Below are 6,530 nucleotides of genomic sequence, written 5' to 3'. Positions count from 1 at the left end.
ATAGGCCTCTGCTGTCATAAATACAGACTGCAGTCAAAGCCATTTACCTCAGCACTAGCAGCACAGGGGCTCCTGGACCAGCCATTCCATGTATTTGATCAACTCCAGCGCTAACACACCTTATTCATCCTGTCAACCAATCATCAGGCCCTTGACTAGGTGAATCAGGTGAACAGGTTCAGGCCCTTGACTAGGTGAATCAGGTGAACTGGTTCAGGCCCTTGACTAGGTGAATCAGGTGTTTTACGCTAGTGTTTTACCCCGGTGTTTTACCAAAAAGGCTAAGATGTTTCCACATCCACGGCCCGGTTCGTGACTCACTGGGCCATGGCCTCTGCGGACCTGCTGTCTTTTGGCCAGACGAGGACGCTGGGGACTTTTCGGACAGCCTTTCCATAACAATAAGTAACTGTGAACATGGGTCAACACCATCCACGGTTAACACCTCGCAAAGCAACTGTTGAAGATGCAGAGGATGTCGATTCTGCTCTTCACAGGTGTTTAGTGTCACACTTCCATATAAATAACACGAGAGCTTACATTAAAATAACTGGAGACACTCGGGTGCTGCTACGGAAAAAGCCCATATAAGGCCAGATAGATCTCCCAGTATCTCTTATAGCAGCTCAACAGGCAGCTCATCAAAGCTCAAAGGGTTTAATGACAGTCAGGAACATAGCTTTTTCAGCTTATGCTGTCAAACAAAGGCCTGGCTGAGAGGAAGAGAGAGGAAGAGAGGGAGGGGTGGACAGTCATGCTGTTACCTGCCTGCTCTTCTCACCTCGCCTGACTGGCTGGCTGTTTCTCTGTACTGGCCTAGCTCCACCACAGATAAATGTGTTCATAACAGGGTTGGGCTCAATTGCAATTCAATTACAGTCAATTCAGGAACTACACTGAAATCCCAATTCTCTTCCATGCTTTTCAATTAAAAAATAATAATTTGGAATTTAATTTAGGGGAAGAGAATTGGAAATTCAAATGGAATTGACCTAAACCCGGGTTCATAACCTCTTTACATTTCTCTGTCTGTCCATCTGTCTCAGAGTATTTATAATGTCAATCCTGGATTAATAATGAGTTGATTAGTTGAATCAGGTGTGTTGGTGCTTTGGCTGGAACAAAACCATGCACACCCTACCTGTCCCTGTGAAATGGGCAGAGACATACTCACTCTATCTCTCTGTTGTATACTGGTTCTTATCTATACTGCTCTCTATGTTCTCTCACCCAGCTCTTTTTCTATTGTATATGTCTGTGGTACTATGGTCTCTCTCCAGATTGTATATGTCTGTTGAAGTATGGTCTCTCTCTCTCTCTCCAGATCGTATATTTCTGTGGTACTATGGTCTCTCTCTCTCTCTCTCTCTCTCTCTCTCCAGATCAGATATTTCTGTGGTACTATTGTCTCTCTCTCTCTCTCCAGATCAGATATTTCTGTGGTACTATTGTCTCTCTCTCTCTCCAGATCAGATATGTTTGTTGAACTATGGGCCCTGTCTGTTTTGTTACTGCTGATCCTGTCATCCACGGGGGTCTGCTCAGCACCTGTCTCTCACCTGGTAGATGCCCTGGTCTGTGGGGAACAAGGGATCCTCTAGAACCCCAACAGAACCCCCAGAGACCTACACCTGCAACTCCTCATCTGTGAGACTGAGACCAGGGGTTGATTTGGAGGGTGCCACTATGTTCAATACATGTTGCTCTTATTATAAGACAAAGGGATACTTCAGGATGTTGGCAGAGGCCCTGTATCTACTGCCCCATTGTCATATGAACTAGTGGATACCATTTATGTCTCTGTGTCCAGTAGGAAGGAAGGAAGTTAGTTTTGCGAGCCAATGCTAACTAATGTTAAATGACTGGAAGTCTATGGGTATCTGCTAGCATGCTTACCTGTAACCTTTAATAAGTCTGTAGCCCCCCCCTCCTGCCCACACTCCCCTCTCCATACACTCTCATAGATTTTCATATTGATCTTTTGGAACCACTCCTAACTACCACGTTCGTGTGAGAAATCACAATAAGAATCGTGTGAATTCTCCAGATTATATTCTCTCCTAGAACACGATCTAAGTGGATCTATCCAGAACCCTCATTATATTCTCTCCTAGAACACGATCTAAGTGGATCTATCCAGAACCCTCATTATATTCTCTCCTAGAACATGATCTAAGTGGATCTATCCAGAACCCTCATTATATTCTCTCCTAGAACATGATCTAAGTGGATCTATCCAGAACCCTCATTATATTCTCTCCTAGAACATGATCTAAGTGGATCTATCCAGAACCCTCATTATATTCTCTCCTAGAACATGATCTAAGTGGATCTATCCAGATCCCTCATTATATTCTCTCCTAGAACATGATCTAAGTGGATCTATCCAGATCCCTCATTATATTCTCTCCTAGAACACAATCTAAGTGGATCTGACACCTCAGTTAAAATCCCTTTGACGTGTCTGAAGTTAACTTTACTTTAGAGGTAGGAAGTTGTGACACCTGTCAGACCTCTTCTCTGAAGGATGTGGAGAGCCTTATTAAACAAGACTAAACGGATTGTGAAGATCTGATTACACGCCCATTAAGTCTCTGTTAAACAGCCAACAGTCTAAATAGTATTTTGAAGGAGTGGAGGTTTGCTGATATGCTTTACTTCACAGCTTTTGGGAACTCTCTCTCTACATACCCCTCCCTTTTTCTACAAGCACTCTCTCTCCATCCATCTGTCTTTCTACTTTCCCCTCTCCCTCTACTTCAAAGAGTCCCTGTCTAAGAGGAGCAGACAGGGTTGGAGGGTGAAGCAGGAACTTCCGTGAAAGGACCATGAAGATCAGAAGGTGAAGAGAGGCATTGTGGAACAGTGCTGTCGTACGCGAAGTAGCTTCAGCCACCTGCAGAGCTACTGCAAATCATATCCTACACTATTGACAAGAGTTCAGACTAACCTCAAGTGCTACTGGTGGAAGGATCATGTAAATCTAGTATAGACAATTGGGGGGGTAGAAAAATGAAACATTTGCATGACCAGTAACCTTTGAGTTGGAATGTCGACAGCAGGTCTTAGTTCCAGTGTGGTAAGTTAGGAAGGAAAAGGAAGGAGATAAAGGTTTTTTACCCCCAGATTCTTGAGGCAAGACAATGTCTGCAGAGTGTGATGGGATTGCAGTCATAGAGTGCCCTCTACTGGCTACAGAGGGATATAGCTGTTAACATCAGGAGAGAAGCAGCAGAGCAATGTATTTAAAGAACTGGGACATTGAGGTTTGAGCCAGTGTGAATTTACCAACGTACCCCATTAAAACATGGGGTTATAAATAATGTCTAGATTTAGAACAATATTCAAAATTCACTGACTGTACAAAACATTAGGTACTCTTTCCATGACAGACTGACCAGGTGAAAGCTAGGATCCTCTTATTGATGCCACTTCATATCAGTGTAGATGAAGGGGAGGACACAGGTTAAAGGAGATTTAAGCCTTGAGGCAATATCACAACTGGCCGTGATTGGGAGTCCAACAGGGCGGCGTCGTTAGGGTTTGGCCGGGGTAGGACGTCATTGTAAATAAGAACGTGTTTAACTGACTTGCCTAGTTAAATAAAATAAAAAATAAATGAGACATGGATTGTGTATCTGTGCCATTCAGAGGGTGAATGGGGAAGACAAAATATTTAAGTGCCTTTGAATGGGGTATGGTAGTCGGTGCCAGGCGCACCAGTTCGAGTAAGTCAAGAAAGTCAACGCTGCTGGTTTTTCACACAACAGTTTCCTGTGTGCATCAAGCATGGTCCACCACCCAAAGGACATCCAGATAACTTCACAACTGTGGGAAGCACTGGAGTCAACCTGGGCCAGCATCCCTGTGGAACGCTTCTGACACCTGGGAGTCTGTCCCGAAGAATTGAAGGTGTTCTGAGGGCAAACATGGATGCAAGTCAATATTGCGAAGGTGTTCCTAATGTTTATACATTAGTGCATATGCTCTTACTAGCATGTACGCTGATTCACAGTAGTGTCAAATCAAACTAGTATAGGAGTCTAGAAGCCTTGGATGTTTAATACATTTAATTTCTTTATTTCTAACACTTTTTAAACAATCAAACAGGTCCCTGGCAGACAAGGGTAAGGTATAACAAAGTCATTTCAACAGGCTTTGTGTGGGATGATCCCACCGGGATCCCTTATCGAATACAACACACTCGGTACATCAATACATTGAAAACAATCCTCCCGCTTCTCTCAGAGTGAAGGAGAAGGGCAAACATGGAGTTTTATTTAGAAAAAAAAGGCAGTATTTTGGAAGAAAGTCAAAAAGTATAATTGTAAAGTCAAAAAGAGAGGTTTCCGCCTCTGGAAAGAAAATAACCAAAAATGTTGATTACACAAAAAGAGTCGTGCTAAAATAATTCTAGCTGAAACGTACAGGACCTTCAGAAAGTGTTCAGAACCCTTCCCCTGTTCCACATTGTTACGTGACAGCCTTATTCTAAAACGGATTAAATTCATGTTTTTACTCAATCTACACACAATATACCATCATTACAAAAAGAAAACAGGCAAAACATGTTTTGCTCATTTATTCAAAATAAAACTGAAATACCTTATTTACATATGTATTCAGACCCTTTGCTATGAGACTCTAAATTGAGCTCAAGTACAGCCTGTTTCCATTGATCATCCATGAGATGTTTCTACAACTTGATTAGTCTACCTGTGGTAAATTCTATTGATTGGACATGATCTGGAAAGGCACACACACACCCCTGTCTATACAAGGTCCCACAGTTGACTGAATGTCATAGCAAAAACCAAGACAGGAGGTCAAAGGAATTGTCTGTAGAGCTCCGAGACAGGATTGTGTCGAGGCACAGATCTGGAGAAGGGTACCAACACTTTTCTAAGATCCCCAAGAACACAGTGGCCTCCGTCATTCTTACATGGAAGAAGTTCAGAACCACCAAGACTCTGAGCAATCGGGGGAGAAGGGCCTTGGTCCGGGAGGTGACCAAGAACCCGATGGTCACTCTGACAGAGCTCCAGCGTTCCTCTGTGAAGATGGGAGAACCTTCCAGAAGGACAACCATCTCTGCAGCACTCCACCAATCAGGCCTTTAAGGTAGAGTGGCCACTCGGAAGCCACTCCTCAGTAAAGGTCACATGACAGCCTGCTTGGAGTTTGCCAAAAGGCACCTAAAGGACTCTGACCATGAGAAACAAGATTCTCTGGTCTGATGAAACCAAGATCGAACTCTTTGGCCTGAATGCCAAGCACCACGTCTGGAGGAAACCTGGCACCATCCCTACGGTGAATCACGGCGGTGACAGCGTCACACTGTGGGGATGTTTTTAAGCAGCAGGGACTGGGAGACTAGTCAGAATCGAGGGAAAGATGCAAAGTAGAGCAAAGTATAGAGAGATTCTTGATGAAAACCTGCTCCAAAATGCTCAGGACCTCAGACTGGGGCAAATGTTCACCTTCCAACGGGACAACGACCCTAAGCACACAGCCAAGACAACGCAGGAGTGGCTTCGGGACAAGTCTCTGAATGTCCTTGACTTGAACCCCATCGGACATCTCTGGAGAGACATGAGAATAGCTGGGCTCCGACCCTCCACCTGACAGAGCTTGAGAGGATCTGCAGAGAAGAATGGGATAAACTCCCCAAATACAGGTGTGCCAAGCTTGTAGTCTCATACCCAAGAATACTTGTGGCTGTAATTGCTGCCCAAGGTGATTCAAGAAAGTACTGAGTAAAGGGTCTGAAAACTTATGTAAAATGTGAGTATTTTTAATTTTTAAAAGCTGTTTTTACTTTGTCATTATGGGGTATTGTGTGTAGATTCAAAGAAGAAAAAATAAAGAGATAACATGAAAAAGTCCCAGAAAAATTATCTCTGGAGCTACTGCTTCCACAGAACGTGGAGGCTACATTTCAAGCTGTCTTTGAAAAGCCAGTCAGGTAAAAAGCTTGTGTCTTAATAAAAAGTGGCAGTGTGTTATTTTGAGACAGACTTGAATATGCAAATAAGCCCATATGCAGAGGGCTAGTCTACATTTTCTAATGCTCTGTATAGTAATAATAATTCATTATATATTTTGTAAAGTGGTTTCTTGCATCATACAACACAATACAATTTACAGTCACCTATTTGGCCCATGGTGTTACAGACCAGGTACAAAATAATTTATTAATGTCAAGCCCTTCATAATGTAAGTCTCATGCAATGTAGGCCTGCATTGAACACCACATGTAGGCTATATCATAGAAATCAAAAGCTATTTCCATGTGAAAATGTTATGGGATTTGCTCCATTGGTTTTGTTGGAAGGCCTACATAATGCTCCAATAATCTATTGGCTACTGTCTAGATTTGCAAGGCTACAGCCTCACCACTAAACCATACAGGAAGTTACACATAATTCCCACAACGTTTAAGTTTCCGATCATCGCCCCCAAAGTGTTGGAAACATTGGTAATAGTTAACTCATGTAAAAAAGGCACCATGTCCGTAAAATATAAATAAT

This window comes from Oncorhynchus nerka, linkage group LG6 (genome assembly GCF_034236695.1).
Source record: "Oncorhynchus nerka isolate Pitt River linkage group LG6, Oner_Uvic_2.0, whole genome shotgun sequence".
Taxonomy (NCBI): Eukaryota; Metazoa; Chordata; class Actinopteri; order Salmoniformes; family Salmonidae; genus Oncorhynchus; species Oncorhynchus nerka.
This window is presented reverse-complemented; position numbering follows the sequence as displayed.